Source organism: Miscanthus floridulus, chromosome 2 (assembly GCF_019320115.1).
Source record: "Miscanthus floridulus cultivar M001 chromosome 2, ASM1932011v1, whole genome shotgun sequence".
NCBI lineage: Eukaryota > Viridiplantae > Streptophyta > Magnoliopsida > Poales > Poaceae > Miscanthus > Miscanthus floridulus.
Genome location: NC_089581.1, coordinates 161,121,372 through 161,138,847, shown reverse-complemented (window position 1 = coordinate 161,138,847; position 17,476 = coordinate 161,121,372). Strand labels below are relative to the sequence as shown.

General features: G+C 42.2%; 1 pseudogene; it reads left to right on the top strand.

Moving 5' to 3' along the window:
• Positions 1-8,815: 8,815 nt before the first annotated feature.
• On the top strand, positions 8,816-16,723 carry LOC136537354 (uncharacterized; annotated as a pseudogene).
• Positions 16,724-17,476: the final 753 nt, after the last annotated feature.

The window sequence follows — 17,476 nt, the reverse complement described above, 5'->3', positions numbered from 1 at the left end:
TATATTTTAAGTCATATAAATATTGATACTATTTTTTATAAACTTAATTAAACATAAGAGTTTTACTTAAATTAAATCTATAGATATATTTTGAGAGAGAGAGAGAGAGGTAGTATTGTATAGTGGATTCATATTTACTTAACTCACATGGTAGACATAATTTCTTATTCCAGCTCAAAAAATAAACATCCGGTTAACAGTTTTATGATCGACTTACAAAGTTGAGAAACAGTTTTTTTTCCAAATGATACATGTGGTGATCAATAGAATTTGTATATAACAATGGCAACTTCTTGCAAATTGTTGAATTAATGAATTTGCTTTATATGTATACTGAATTATAGAATCGAAGTCTTATTGGGTTTCTGTCCACACAAGTTTAAATCCTCGATTTGATGCAAGTGCTCATATATTTTCTGGATTTACCAGCGTTGTTCTTTCAATAGTAGATGACGTGTCTATCAACCGCGAGACACCTATGATGATGACTTCATTAGTCTCAAGGTTTGACTGCTTAATTTCAATCTTTCTGAGGTATTCATATGAATAGGATAATATGCGTGCGTGTATGGGATAGGTGTGTACATATACAAGTACATGCCTATGTAATGTGATTCCGAGAAAATTATAATCTCATTTGTGTCTGTTACTCGGTAAAATCAAATTTGTATGTTTAATATTGCTCATAGTTCGGCCTTTTTGCTTTATCTACTGGGCTTACTATGTGTGCCTTCTGTTTTCCTTGTGGGTCTCCTCTTTCTTTTGGGCTTTTCTTTTCCAGCCATTTCCCAGTGCAAAGTTCTGCCATGCTACTTATGTGTGTGTGTGTATATATATATATATATATATATATATATATATATATATATTAATTAAACTACAAATCGCGTTAGCTCCTCGCCCGGAAACCGGAAAACACGGCCACATCGCTCTTCTCATGCGCTTCTCCGGCTTCTCCCCTGCTTCTCCGCCTTCGTCTTCGAATCCGTTGAAACAAATATATATCCATGCGGCCAGGGCGACGGCAGACGGAGCGCAAGGGCGGGGGCGGCACAGCTGCTGCCGCCCTCCTCCCCCTCCCCCCGGCGTGCCCTCCCCCCCTCTCTCTCTCCCCTCTCTACTCGCTCCCTCTCTCTCCCGATGCGGATAGGGCGACGGCAGCCAGTGCACGCAAGTGGGGCGACGCGGCGGTGGCCGCAATCCTCCTCCACCCCCCGTCATGTCGGCCGGGCAAGTGCCGCCAGCATGGCTATCTCCCCGACGCCGCCTCCTTCCTCCGCTCCGTGTGTGGTGTTGTGGTAAGGAACCCCTAGGTTCCTGTTGTGATCGGAGCGGTGCCTCCATGGTTGCAGCGACACGAACAGAAAATGTTCGAGCTTTTTTTGCATTCATCTACTAAGAGATTTATTAGTTTTACAATAGGATTTTGATCTTCCCTGTTTTAGTACTTCCCTGATTTAGTACTTCACCAAGTAGGATATTGGTCTTCTCTGATTTGCGATTTAGTACTTCACCAAGTAGGATATTGGTCTTCTCTGATTTGCAGTTCTAAAGCTAAGTATATTGCTCACATGCATCGTTTGCTTTAGTTTCATCATGTACATATGTTAATTCAGACAAATAGGATATTAGTCTTCCTTGATTTGCAGTTCTGAAGCGAAGTAGATTGCTCACATGCATCGTTTGGTTTAGTTTTAGCATGTACATATGTTAATTCAGTTCGTAGCATCAGTGCTGAAATGTAATTTTTCCCCTCACGTTATTGTGGTCATATGTGTTTACCAGAGTACGATTCATGCTGCACCACGTCAGATTTTGCTCAGCAAGCTTTCTACGAAATTAAACCCCTTTAACTTCGTTCCTAGATTTGTGCAAGTTGTCACTGAATCCTGAATCATTTTTTGTTTAGTAAATAAAGTCCTTGGCTCTGGCTCTGCGTGTGGTACTCTACCCTTTCTTGGTTTGCTAATTTCTATTCCAGATCTTCCTTGTAATGATATAGTTGAACTTGTTAGGATATTTTTTTGGGTCTTTTGTCTCCTTCCTCTAATTATTCATATACTGAGCTCCCTATAACTTTGTTCTGCCTTCCTTAGTGAAACAGAAGCAAACCTTCTACTAAAAATACGCCTCATTAAAAAAATAATATTTAATCTCCTATTTATTTCTAAATTTTGATATATTATAGGAGACCTCAATGAGAGTTTCTGCATTGGCCCTATTGATGATGCCAATACGCATAACGATGTAAATCAGTGGCCTTCAGAAGGTACTTATCTGCTTTGTCATCTCTTAACAACTGATAGGTTTGCTACCTCTACCAGGACAATTTTTTGGACTTTTTGTCTCCTCCATGTAATTATTCCTATACTGAACTCCTTGTAATTTTGTTCTGCTTTCCTTGATGAAACAGAAGCAGATCTTCTGTTAAAAATACGCCTCATAAAAAATGTTTAATCTTCTATTTACCTTCTGAATTTGGATATATTATAGGAGACCTTAAGGAGAGCTTGTACATTGGCCCTATTGATGATAGCGAAATGATAACGATGTAAACCAGTGGCCTTCAGAAGGTAATTATCTACTTTGTCATCTCTTAACAACTGATAAATTTGCTACCTCTCATCATGCATTATCTAATTGTCTATAGATATGATCAGATTCCATTTTTTTTCTTTGAACAATTGCTTCTTTTTTTGTCTATCTTTAGAGCACTTGACATCTTCTAAGGACACAATGAAGCTATACATTGCAGCTGTTATGTAAGTATTAGAAGAACATTGATCCCATAACAGGAATGAACTTGAGATTTCCTTGCGCAGGTTACATTGGGTGATTCTATCTACGAGCAATGAAATACATAGAGCTAAAATGCATCAAGGTATTTATTTCTTCTGCCTATTATTCGAATTAGTAATATTTCATGTTTTGAAGCCCTAATGCCCATTATCTACTTACTGTTTTAGTGTTCTTTGCACTTACAGGAACCTTAGGTGTGGCACTATACAAAATGTATCTTTCCAACACAGGTTGCTGCACTGATGTTACTTACCTTTCCTCTATTTTTCTAATTTTGTTGTGTGCTTCAGTTGTGCAGACATACCTACCTTTTTCTAGTAACACCTACCCTGATTGGTGCAATTTTACATTTCCAGAGGACCATGCCTTTTTTAACTGTGTTGTCCTTCATCGGTTCACAACAGTCGGTTGGTACGTTGATTCTAGGTTGGCCATCCCAGTCAGCCTCCAAAACTCTTAGGTACTTCTTTCAATTCACTTCTTCTTCATTTGCAGCTTCTGTGTAGGTCCATGTGCTTTGTCAGCGCGATTATCTATATTGAGTGTGTTATAAAATATTGCTGCTTCGCTGTTTAGAGTCCCATGTTTTCTTTTCCTCCAAATTCTAAGAGAGCTTCCATCGAGCAACGGATGTTTGGGCAGGCGGACATTCTTGCCATTATCTCCTACTTTTCATACTTTGTCACCTTTGTTTACTCAGGGGTAAGCGTGTTGTTTGAGCAGCAGACGTTGTTGGCATTTCCCCCTTTTTGGGTATCTTTCTTTACGTTGGCACTAATTTGAGTTTTCGCACTCATCTAAGTCTTCGCCAGGTAATACGCGTTGCAATCGGGTGTTCTGAGATGTGACCCTGACAGGCAAAGGTTGTAGCTATTTTTCTTCATATATAAAAAAGTGTTCATTCTAAATCACTATTTATAGCTGCAATCAATGAGATAATTACAAATGGCACATACTTACAGCCAACGAGATACAGTACAACTACTAACTTTAAAGTCAGCATATAGTTCTAAGAGCTTCTCCGAAGTTCCTATGCTTCAATTGATTACAAACTCTTCTTGATCTTTATGTTTCCGATTTTTTAGACCTCACTTTTTAAGGTATAAAACTATTTGTTTCTTTCAACAATGTTTTCGAGATGACCTGCCTATGCCAAATGCCATCTTGAAATTCCTAGATCCTCATATGTACTGTTTTTCTTTTGCTGTGTCGGTGGCCAAAGGTCTAAAATATCAGCCCAGATGTTTGTGTGTAGATTTTCGTCTTTTTGGTGTGTGTGTGTGTGCACACATGTGCCTTTTAATTTTTTTCATTGAGTTTGTTTACAACTGAGGTAACATGTCTTGCCACTTTAGAATCGAAGCTGCATCTTCAAGTCTGGTGTACAATGTGGGAGGGTGCTAGCCTGGCTTGATGCTTGACAATTATGGCGGCGACTTCTGTCTTGACCCAATAGAAAATCACACACTAACGACTGCTTCTTCCTTGGAGGTATGCTAAATTTTTCACTCTTCCTCCATTTGTCATTTCTTCACTATCCTAAATATGATTGAAAGTATATTTGCAAAATATTTATGGTTTGGGAAAGTAATATTTTAATCTAATATAGTTTTGGTTTTCCCTCTCGGTGCCGCTTCATTGAGGGCACCTTGAGAAAGTTATGTCTCGGGGATGATTAATATAGCTGTAGCCTACCTTATTTGTGGAAGACTAGAAAATCTAGATTTTAGCATCCCATCAATTTCAAAGTTGAAAGTCCAATTTAAGATTGGCTATATCACTTACAGTAAAAAAATCAACAGAATTTAGGTTCCAAACAAATTTGTTTTTCTCAAAAACTATTTTGAGCGGCAGAGGAGTGCCTCCATCCTCATGATAGAATATTGAAATCTCAAATATGTTCAAATTTGTAATAGTCGGTGCCAATAATTTTATATTGACATTTTCGTATGCCACTAATGGATTTTCAGAAGAAACAGAGGAGAGTGGGTTCCTTTGTTTTCGCTTTGTATAAATGTGACTAACATGCCAATGATTCTTTTTCCCTCCTAGGGCGCTCTTGCTCTTGTGTTGTCTTTATAGCACACCATTTTAGATCAGATATAAGTTTAGTTTCATATATCCTACCTAAAAAATATAGTTGATGGATGATTGGTAGGACTGTAAAACTCCTAGGTCAAGTGACTACCGACATAGCACTGAGTTAATTTCATTTATAAGGGATTTACTCAATTTCCATCTCAATCTATAGGATGGCTGAAAGGTCCTAAGATGGCTAGAGGGGGGGTGAATAGCCTATTTAAAAATCTACAAATCAACTAGAGCAATTTAATTAGTATGACAAATAGCGTAATGCAAACTTGCTCTAGCTCTACAAGGGTTGCAAGCCACCTATCCAATAATTCTAGTTGCAATGATTACTTAGGCACACAAACTTGCTATGTAATTACTCACTAAGAGCTCTCAACCTTGCTACTCTAAAGAGCTCAACTAGATGAATATAAATAATAAAGCAAGCTCTCAATTCTAATTACACTAAAGAGTTTGTGTCAACTAGTTTGCAAGAATGTAAATAAGTGAGTAAGGTGATTATACCGACGTGTAGGGGATGAACCAATCACAAGATGAATATATAGCCAATCACCAGGAGAATGCCAAAGACAAGAAACAATCGATTTTCTCCCGAGGTTCACGTGTTTGCCAACACGCTACGTCCCCGTTGTGTCGACCAACACTTGGTGGTTCGGCGGCTAAGAGGTGTTTCACAAACCTCGTCCACACGATTGGACACCGCAAGAACCGACCCACAAGTGAGGTAACTCAATGACACGAGCAATTTACTAGAGTTACCTTTCGGCGCTCCGCCGGGGAAGGTACAACTCCCCTCACAATCACCGAAGGCGGCCACGAACAATCACCAACTCATGTCGATCCTTCACTGATGCTCCAACCGTCTAGGTGGTGGCAACCACCAAGAGAAACAAGCGAAATCCGCAGCGCAACACGAATACCAAGTGCCACTAGATGCAATCACTCAAGCAATGCACTTGGATTCTCTCCCAATCTCACAAAGATGATGGATCAATGATGGAGATGAGTGGGAGGGCTTTGGCTAAGCTCATAAGGATGCTATGTCAATGAAAAATGTGCAAGCGTATCCCTTGAGCCGGCCATGGGGCTATAAATAGAGCCCCAATCAAATAGAGCCGTTATACCCCCTTCACTTGGCAAAACGCGCTCTGACTGGATGCTCCGGTCATACTGACCGGACGCTGTCCCTCAGCGTCCGGTCGCCCGATGGACGCCACGCGTCACCAGCTTCAAACGTTGTTCGTCAAATTTCAACGGCTATGAAGCTGACCGGACGCTCTGGTAAAACTGACCGGACGCTGAAGCCCCAGCGCCCAGTCGTTTCCAGTAAGCTCCCTGAGGCATATTTTTTTGACCGGACGCGTCCGGTACATCTTGACCGGACACAGACCAGCGTCTAGTGCTCAACCCTAGCCACCGTGCCGTCTGACAGCTCGACTGGACGTAGCCTTTCAGCGTCCGGTCGCTGAGTGACCCAGCGTCCGGTCAGTAGACCGACGCCAGCATCATTTCGACCAACTCCATTTCAACTCTAACTTCTTCACCCTTGCTCAAATGTGCCAACCACCAAGAATTTTGCATCCGACGCAATAGAAAATAGGCATTTCATTTTCCCAAAAGCGCCGAATCTCAACCCTACAGACACCACCTCCTTTGTAGTTGTGCCAACACCACCAAGTGTATCACCTTTGTGCACAAGTGTTAGCATATTTTCACAAACATTTTCAAGGGTGTTAGCACTCCACTAGATCCTAAATGCATATGCAATGAGTTAGAGCATCTAGTGGCACTTTGATAACCGCATTCCGATACGAGTTTCACTCCTCTTAATAGTACGGCTATCTATCCTAAATATGATCACACTCACTAAGTGTCTTGATCACTAAAATAAAATGGCTCCTATATTTTATACCTTTGTCTTGAGCCTTTTGTTTTTCTCTTTCTTCTTTTCCAAGTTTAAGCATTTGACCATTACCATGCCATCACCATTGTCATGATCTTCGCCATTACTTCATCACTTGGAGTAGTGCTACCTATCTCATAATCATCTTGATAAACTAGGTTAGCACTTAGGGTTTCATCAATTAACCAAAACCAAACTAGAGCTTTCAATGACATGGTGCTATTTTCTCTTGTGTGTTATATGGATCTACACATAATTGCCATAAATGAATTGGACAAATTCATTTAAGGTACAACTATAGAAATTTATCCTTCCTATGCACTTTTACTACAAAATTGTATGGACACAGAGGTCATAGTAACCCTTCACTACTATTTTTTCTTGCACTCTTGGCTTCTCCACCTCAAACCTAGACCGTCAATACATTGATTGTTTATAATCATTGCTTAATCTGTTATGTAGCCAATCAAGAGCTTCACCGTCCAAGACACCGACAACATGTCCCTTATGCACAAGCCCCAGATAGTGAAAGCACATCATGTGGTCAGAGCTGGGAGGTAGATCGAAGCTAGAAGCTTTATCAGCGGTCATGACAATTGGTACAAGCTCAAAAACAGACACCACCAGCCTTAGCAGATGCAGATATATCTGATGTTGTGAACTCTTGCATGCACTCCCTATCAACGTGCATCTATATATGCATAATATCCCATCTCTCCTTAGCGTTCAAGGTCTATCTACTATAGGCTTCGTTCGCTTCGCTGAAAAAATAAGCCAAAATATGGTTCTGGCTGATTTGTTGTGAGAGAAAAAACACTGTTCCCACTGAAAAAACAAGTTGAAAAAGACAAATTATAAGAGAAGCGAACAAGACCAAGATTGCTTCTATGGATTCGACTAAGAAGCCGAAGAAGCCGAGGAGAAGTAGTGGAGAAGCCGGATAAAGTAACTAGAAGCATGAGATTGTAACGTATCTTTTTATCGGCCTATGCATATAGCCCCATCTATTGGAACTCCTTGTATATTCGACATACTACGAAATTTTCACTGTGCTCATCAACGCACACGAGGGCGCCTGCCCCATACTAGTTTAAAACTACAAAGAGTGATAGCTCTTGACCAAGAAACAGCGTCCACGTCGCCCTGAATGTTTCCAGTCGTTCGATCCACGATTGTGTGGCCTAGATTTGTTGAATCGGATTAAGACTGGAACAGCTTCCCGTGGTTCTCGTTGGCTTCTGCCGCTTCTCCTCTACTTCTCCTTAGAATCTAGAAAAGCAAATATATACCTCAGCTTCCACTTCTCCTTCAACCAAAAAAAGAGAAGCTACATCTTTCCCGTCCTCTCTCTTGTTCTCTCCCGAGGTTCTCTTCCGTTGCAGCGGCGACCAGGGTGACGGCGCCCCGACCGTGACGACCGCCGGTCTTTGGGGCAGCGGAGGCTACCCTCCTCCCTTCTCCTTCCTCCCTCTCCCCCACCGTCTCCCTCTCTCCCGATGTGGTTACGTGCCAGCCAATGTAGAGCGATAGCTCCTGGCTAAGAAACCGCGTCCACGTCGCCCTGAATGTTTCTAGATGTTCAATATGCGATCGTGTGGCCCAGATTTATTGAATCAGATTAAGCCTGGAACAGCTTCCCATGCTTCTCATTGGCTTCTGTCGCTTCTTCTCAGCTTCTCCCGCTTCTCTTCAGAATCTAAAGAAGCAAATATATACCTTAGCTTCCACTTCTCCTTCAACCAAAAAAAGATGCATCTCTCTCGTCCTCTCTCTCTCGGTCTCTCCCGAGGTTCTCTCCCGATGCAGCGGCGACTAAGGCGACGACGCCTCGACCGTGACGGCCGCCGGTCCTCGGGGCAGCGGAGGCCACCCTCCTCCCTCCTCCTTCCTCTGTCTCCCCTACCCTCTCCCTCTCTCCTGACATGATGGCATGCCAGCCAACCCCAGCGACGCCGGATGGCCGCACGGCGCACTGCCGGGGCGACGGCTCCCCGGCCTACGGTGCAGCACCGCACGTGGGCCATGATGGTGTCTGTCTCCACGGAGTGTCGTGACCTCGCCACGCCAGTGGCCGCCGGCGCGGGTTCCCCCAACGTTGCCTCCTCCCACCGGTACGAAACCCTAGCTGCCTCTTCGGCGGCGGCGGTGAAGCTCGCCATAGCGAACGGCAGCAGTCACGTGGTAAGAACCCTAGCTGATGGGGGCTCCACTGGTCACCGATTCCCAAACCCTAATTTTTAGGACACTGATGTTATTGTTTTGTTTCCCGTATCAAGATTTTTCGTATATATTCATGTCCAATAGAATTTTGGTCGTGCAGTATGGAAAGATAAGAGATGGTTAGTGTTGTAGTTGGGATTTCGAAAAGCAAACCTATTTTTCAGTGAGCTTGATAGTTGATTCAGCCCATTTTCAAATTTGTCCTTCCTAGGAAGGTACAGTTTTTAGGTTCGACTTGATAGTTCTCTAATGACAAAGAAAGGCGAGCACAACACGATATATGAACATGTATGTAATTCTCCTATTTTTCCTTATTGGTACATGCTTTGCTTTTCGACATAATGATTAGTGGCTCCATGTAAATCATAGATTCTTAGCTTTTAGCCTCCAGAAAAGATACCTGCTCGTATGTTGAAACAATATAGATCGATGCATTGGTATGAAATGTTTAGAGATGGATGCATTGCTATGAACTGTTTGGTGGACAACTTTTCAAATAACACTAAATTGCTCCATCTTGTAGGGTCCATTTTTTAGAAAAGTGTAGGTTGTGCAAGGTTTCTCATAGAGTTGTGTGATGATCTTCGAGCACATGCTTCGACTCATTTGTTATGCCGTCCTTGATGGTCATTTATGAAAGTTTGGTGTCTTTTGTCTTCTTTAAGAAAAAGAGGTTGCTATGCTCTTTCTTTTTCCCTGGCAGTGTAAATTTATAGCTATGTACTACACATTGGTTCGGCTAAAGTCACGGTACATGTTATTCAAGGTCGATGATTAGTGGGTTCCTACCTTTTTTTTGCAACAAACAATTATATAGCATGTTGAGTGATTGTGGATTGTAAAAAAAATAATGTTGTTTTGTGTTTCCATTTCATCATGCATAAAAAAGGCATTAGCATTCTTTTGTGTTAGGTTCCATTTGTTAAACATGTTGACATTACCATTCTTTTGTGTTAGGTTCATGTTTAACAAGTCAGAAGACAGTGTCAATTCAATTGACCAGGTAAGTTACTGAATAATATTCAGTGGTAGTTGTGCATAAAAAATAGTTCTTTACAATTTGTCAGTGTTTTGAATTACCGACTAGTAAATTTGTGATTTACGCGTCTGGCCTGGATGGTGTGCTTGAAGGACACAAGAATTTATACTGGTTCGGGTGGAATATCCCTACGTCCAGTCTGCTGCTGCTCGTGTTACCGGCACTAGTTTGTAGTAGGGGTTACAAACGGGCGAGAGAGGGAGCAGGTCCCAAGTCTCTTGTGAAAAGGTTGAACGAAGTTGAGTCTCATTGAGCTTGTTCAGCCCTTTAGCGTTGCCCTTCGTGGAGCGTCCTGCTTCTCCTTTTATAGATGAAGGGGAAGGTGTAGGTTACATGAGAGAGAGAGAGGCGAGGAGGAAGAAGGCCTCTAGGGTCGCGGCGCCCTTCATCTCCTTTACGCGGGTCCTGCTGGTCCTATAGATGATGACAGGGATGGCTCCATGTCGTGACCCTATTCATCACTGGCACTATACGCGGGCGTCGTCAGCCGGTCGTGGCGCTCTATTCCGTCCCGACAGGTGGCATGGTTAGCAAATACCCCCGTCAGAAGTCGTACGGGGATTAGGTAGCATAGCATCAGCACGCCTGACACCATTGGCGACGTGAGTCCTCAGGTATGGCTCGTCGTGGCCACGGGTCACATCAAGACGCGCCTACTCCCTTTCTGGTGTTGAAAGTTTGACCCTAGGTTTGTACTCTTAGACCCGTAGTGGTTGGGGCGGTATGGACCCCGTCGGGTGAGGCGGAATCCCCCTTCAAGGGGTCTGACGAGGCGAAGTCCACGCCCGAGGGGTTAGGCGAGACAGAGCCCACACCCTTGGGGTCAAGCGTGACGGAGCCCACGCCCTCAGGGTCAGGCGAGACGGAGCCCGTGCCCTCGAGGTCAGACGTGACGGAGCCCACACCCTCGGTGTCGGGCGAGACCAAAATACGCTCTTGACCATCGGCCGAGTTATCATTCGCGGTCATCAGCTTCCTTCTTCTAGGCATCCCTAATACTGATACCCGACACAATCTAATTGCTTTTTTCCTTTGTCTTTCAAAAATAAAATTGTTGCACCACTTCATCATTGTTGGTGTAGGACTAGCGCTGCTCCATCGCTGACAAGTGCCTACACAGATGCTCCCTTACACAACTAATAGGTGCCTTCAGTTTTATGAAGATTTGGAATTAACTGCAATCCACATTCTCAATCTTTACTACCATCCTAACCTCGCTCCGTCTACAAATTAAATAGATAAGGACATGTGGTATATTTTTGTGAATGCCAAAAAGACGTGTTTGATTTTTATAATGATAGAAGATATGCATTTGCTGTTCAGCTCAAAAATATGAGTTGCACAGACTTCTTGAACAGATAACAAATAGAAGAACAACACTATAAAATTGTCTGAAACCTTCTCTAAACCTATCACTTGCCTTGCTATCATGATGAGGTTTAGATTGGAAGTTGTATAACCTGTTTCTTCAGCAGCAGTTAGTATGTTTTCAAGTAAGTTAGTGTTGTAATTTTTTACAAGCTGGCTTCGAAGAACTCTCTGGCTACATTTTGGGCACTCTGTAATTTTGTGCCACCAACATTGGCTTATTTAGTAATTTCTGAAGTTATAGACCATAGTCAGATTTTGAAATCTCTTAGGGTTCATTTGGATGTAGATATTGGAGACTCTGGAATTAAATTGGTACCATTACCAAATTAGGCTAGTATTGGAAATGGACTAAATACCAAATCTGTTGTTTGGATGTAGATGAATTTGCTAGCTGGAATCGAGTGACACATCAAATACCATTTCATGTTTGGATGTACACCTCTAGGAATTCACTGTCTTCTTCCCCAATCCCCACCGCTCGCACGACGGCCTCGAGCACAGAGGTGGAGGCAGCCTTGGCCCCAGCCATGGGCACGCGTAGGTGGAGGCGGAGGTGGCCCTGGCCCCGACATCGGCTTCGAGCACGCAGGGGGAGGTGGAGGCGGCCCTGGCCCCGGTTGCAACGAGCTCGGGAGTGAAGACGGCCCCGACCTCGGCCGCGACGAGCTCAGGCGTGGAGGTGGCCATAGCCCTGGGCCTAGCCACGGCAGGTGTGGTGGTGTGCCGCGCCGCTGGGTGTGGGGAAGAAGGGGAGGTGCACCGCCAGCCATGGGGAAGGAGGGGAGGTGCGCCGCCGACCATGGGGAAGAAGAAGGGGAGGTGCGTCACCGGATGTGGGGAAGAAGAAGGGGAGCTCGCGTTGGATGGGATGATCTCAGCCATGGAGGAGCTCGACCCCGGTCCAGCCTTGGGGGAGCTCGACCCTGCCAGCCATGGGGGAGCTCAGCCCCGGCCTAGCCATGGGGGAGCTCAACCCCGCCGGCCATGGAGGAGCCCACCTCCATGACCGCTTGCGCCGGATGGGGAGGAGCTCAGCCCTGGCCTAGCCATGGGGGAGCTCAACCCCGGCCCGACCATGGGGGAGCTCAACCCCGCCAGCCATGGGGGAGCTCGACTCCACCGGCCATGGAGGATCCCGCCTCATGACCACTCGCTCGACCCCGGTCACGGATGCACTCATCTCCAATTCTGCCCAATACGTAGGGTGCAGGCTCTGTATTGGGGGTGACTAGGTGCAGTTGTAGCCAATACCTCTTGGCATTGAAGGTGATTTCCAATTCCAATACCTAAGACATCCAAACAACGGCATTTGGTGCTATCCAATACCAATGCCAATTCTAGAGCCTCAATGTCTACATCCAAACACAACCTTAAGTTTTTTTTTGAAAAAACTCTAAGGTTATAGACCATATTCAGAAATTCAAGGATCTAACATTTCGAAAAATAAATTAAAGGATATGCAGGACTTCTGATCCTCTGTTCCATTATCTAAGAATTCTTGTGTGATTATCTGAGAATACCATTATAAAGTTATAATGATTCTTGCTATCTGCTATTATTAAATCTACTGATAGGCCAGATGAAAAGAATTGTAGTTGCTTTTGACCAAGTCATTCTGGGATCTAACTTTATTTTTTCTTAATAATTTCTGAAAATGACTGAAGCTAAGTGCTAATGAATAGTTTTATAATCAGTTGCCTAGCTGAGGAAAATAATAATTTACTTAAAGAAATCTGAGCTAAAACTGTTCATGATTTTAGTGATCCTTTAAAACCATCATATACGCTGTATGCTAAATACACAACTATCAGTGTCACTATGTACTCCGGTGGCTTACTCGATGTTTCTAAAAGCCTATCAGTAACCTGTGTGGCTGCATGTGTTTTCGTGTGAAGTCAAACCATATTTCATTTTGTCAATATTGTATACTTTATCTTAATAACTGAAGTCAAACCGTGCTGCAGCTCATTCGAATCGGACACCAATAGTAAGGAGCTACAACATCGACAGATCATTCTTGTGACTCCAAAGGTGATCTCTAGTTTCAAATTCAAATTCACATATATCTTATCCCCTAATTTAATTACTTTTTGAGTAACAAATGGATTTGGAAATGTTGGCCTCACACCAAGTGCCTGAGAAAATGCCTTCACAGAATTTAGAAATGTTGGCTTGACACCAAGTGCTTGAGAAAAATGCCTTGACGGAACATATGAACTATAAGCCTTAACTGATTCATAGAAATGAGAAGAATACTTTGTTAAACTAAACTAACTATTTTTCTTAAACTATACGTTTATTGGGCAGTAAAACAAACTAATTTTCATATTCTTAAACTAAAAATATTTTAGGCCAGAAATTCCTTTGTTTCAGTTTGATATGGTTGTGTTAATTACTGTTAACTTTTCTACCAAGTTAACATTAAATGGCTTCACACCAAGTTGTTGTGATGAGTTTTCATTTCATTTCAGTTAGGGGTGGGCTCATTGAATTGAAGAGAAAAACTGTGGACTGCCATAGGTAGGTCACTCCCTTTCACACTGTTAAATTTCGGTAGTCGTTGCTGGTGGGGTTAGTGATGCTGATGTATGCTTGTTTCTATTTTTACAGAGAAGATCAAGGTCGATCAGGCAAAAGTGATCTCATGGCAAAAATTGCATCAATGAATTTCGCTTTTGTCACTGTGTGTTCATTTAGAACAAAGTCAATGCAGATATCTTATTAACCCTACATATACCTTGTTTGTTGTTGTCAGCTGAAAAAGAGGCGAGCCAATGCAGTGGCCATGCACACCAATGCCATCAGAGTTGCACATCTGAATCATCCTTGACCTATATTTTATGTTCGTGCTTATTCTCTTGCAATTTAAAATATTTGTTCTTTGCTGGCAGATGGCAGCCACCTCAGACATTTCTCTATGGTCTATGGCTTATCTATCTTCTAGACATCAGTCATTCAGCCTTATGCACATCGTCTAATTCTTTTAATTTTTTTTATAGAGTTGCTTGCTTCTAAACGTTAATAACCGCTGTCTAGACCATAGAGAAATGTTATATGGAGACCAGTAGCATTCCTTATTATCTACGGCCACCTAAGAAGTTTAAATATAATAATGTTCTTGGGTTGTGTAAATTGTTTACTATATCAGATTGTAATTATAATTTTTCAATTTGGTTATATGATTGCTGAAACTTAAGTTTCTGGTTGCAGGTACGTGCTACATTTCATCAATATTGCAGTCCGTATCCTATCCACGCCTGCTCTGCTTGTATCGGGCTTTAAGGTAAGATCAAATTTACTGCTCGAATCATCTATTGTGAATTTAGTTATTTTCGTCAATGGTAATGTTGTTTGATTCATTAAACACTTCGTTTAATGAGGATTTGTCCGTGATACATCCATATGCTTTATGCACAAACGATGTGCATGTATATTGAGCAAGTTATCCGGGCTATCCTTTGTAATGATCGGTTAAATTAATATAATCTGTCTTCCAAAAAAAGCAAGTTATACTCATTTGGATTTGTGATGTGCATGGGTAGCAGCATGAACTTTGAATTGGCTACCTGGTTGATTCATTGGCTAACATAATTTAAATGTTTGTTAGGGTTCATGCTCAAATATATAGCAGCGGAGTTTCACTGGAGCATACAACAGTTCCAGAGGTACTGTATAAGTGTACATAGGAAAAACAAGAGCTCTCTATTGCATGAAGATGGACATATAAGACAGACTTAAGTGACTTTATTTTTCTTCTTTTCAGCAAGCTTTACCCACTTTTTATACCTAAAGGAAAATTGTTTGCACAGATGGGGGGAGAAGTTTCATTGACAGAAAGTTGTTTGAGTAACCCTGGAGTTGCCTCAGTGGATTCTATCAAGAAACTGCCTTTTGATTCCAAGAGAAGCAACAGTTGCAACTTTTCTAATGCATCTTCCCACTCCATGGAGAGGCATCAATATTGGTAGAGAGGAATATCACTATTAAAGACAAGTGTTACCACCATTACTACCAACTATTATAACACACTGGCCTTGGATGTGCCATCCAATCTTTTATACTTTCGAGGCTTTTGCTAAGTTGGTCCATATGTTATCGTCATCAATTGCTCTTCGAGCTGCTCTTGAATCGAACATTGCTTCAAGGTACCTACTATTTCATAGTAAAACATGCATATCTATGTTCCAATATTCTTGGTTGTCTTAAGGGTTTTAAAAGGGCTGACATTGTCTACTGCTTCTAGGTTAGAGAAGCAATTTTTCTTAAAAAAAAAAGCTAAACAGATCGAATTCGAATGCAAGTTCGGCCATGTCATCAGAAATCAGTTTTATAGATAGCATGCACACAATTATCATGGTAAATTCCTATTTTGCTCTTACTTACATTGCATGTAAACTTTAATTTCCATTTTCATGGAATCTCTGTTCTTGTCAACCAAGCACTCTGTACTGGGTGCGTCCTCCCTAGACCTCGCACAGAGCGTGAACTCTCTGCACTGGGTATGCCCTTTTATGGAATCTCTGTTTTTGTCAACCAAGCACTCTGGACAATCTCAGCTTCTTGTACACCTGGTAAGATGGTAAGCTGATGAAGCATGGTGACATGCTCGATTGCATATTTGACGATTCGGATCTAGTAGAGCATGAAGTCCCACCGCCACTGCACACAACAAGTTGAAAAGATGTCGCGCAGTGGAAAAGAGCTAACTCTTTAAATCCCAAAGCAGATCACAGCGATAAAGAAGGTAGCAGCTTGAACCTTTGGCAAAGAAAAATGCCCAAGATCTGCCGAGGATCATGTTGTACAAATAACCATGGAATCAGTTTTCTAAGCCTACTCATTGTATAATATCCAGGCTGTTGCACTTATATCTATGGTTAGTACTATTGCAAACTTAAACAGCCGGTCTCCAGCCTGTCGACTGTATAATATCCAGGCTATTATGACATCAAGTACTATTTACCAGTCAGTCAACAAGAAACATATATGCTACCCATGCTAATATGATATACATGGAACCAGATATCCTATTATCGTCTTCCATTTCGACAACTCAGTATCCTTCAGTCTCCTGAACATAACGCTTTGGCGTCGCGCTCGAAGGCGCGCGCCCTTCACTAGTATTTTTTATAGTATGTTTCCGACATGTGGTATATGTTTGCTTCTCACTTCAGCCCATCACGCAGGTTGTCTTAAATTTCAGCTCAATTACATAATTTTGTCAGCATTAATTTCTCAATTTATATGCACTTTGCCCTGACTTTTTATGAATGGGTCAGATGTTGAAAGCTTATGATTAAGGAAAAAAATGGGAGATAAACATCTAACTAAACAGTAGCGAAGAGGCAAAAGTCCAAAATAGAGATGATGGCGAGCCATATTTCTATTGGATGAGAAGAAATTCGAGACGAAACAAGACAAAAAAAATCACTCCGACTGTTGACTGAATACGTAAGACCACAAAGAATTTTTTACAAATGACTGGAACAAAATCACTATCCATCATGGGCTGCACGCTCCTGGTTAGTGGGCTTCCATGGTCTGTTCATTTTTCTCAGATGTTCTAAGCCAATTTGGCCCTTTCTTATAATTCACTAATTCAGTATAGTATAAATCCTACAGTGTATAGAGTTTTTGACAAAAGACACCACCGATGAAAACCTTAGGTGTGGTGCACATTAGGATCTTGTAGATACTATTGTCGATTGGGTATAAATGGGTGAGAATTTGGCCCATGCTACCATATCCTATAATACTCTCACAACTCAGGACTGGCACATTGAGTAATTGACTCGTGAAAGGTCAGCGGACCACAAGTCTAGCCTCTCAAAACTGAAATGACCCTAACAGAGCTGAAATCTATTGATTCAATAGGTAAGATGAATCAACACAACCGTCCTCCCTGTCGGCTTATATATTAAGCATATTATTGCTTGCGACTGTAATCACATTGATGCCTCTATTTTCCTCCCCTCCCCCCCAAAAAACACAATCGTCCTCCCTGACATGTGGTGTCTTGTTGTACTGGACTACCGGTATAATAATTAGATCTA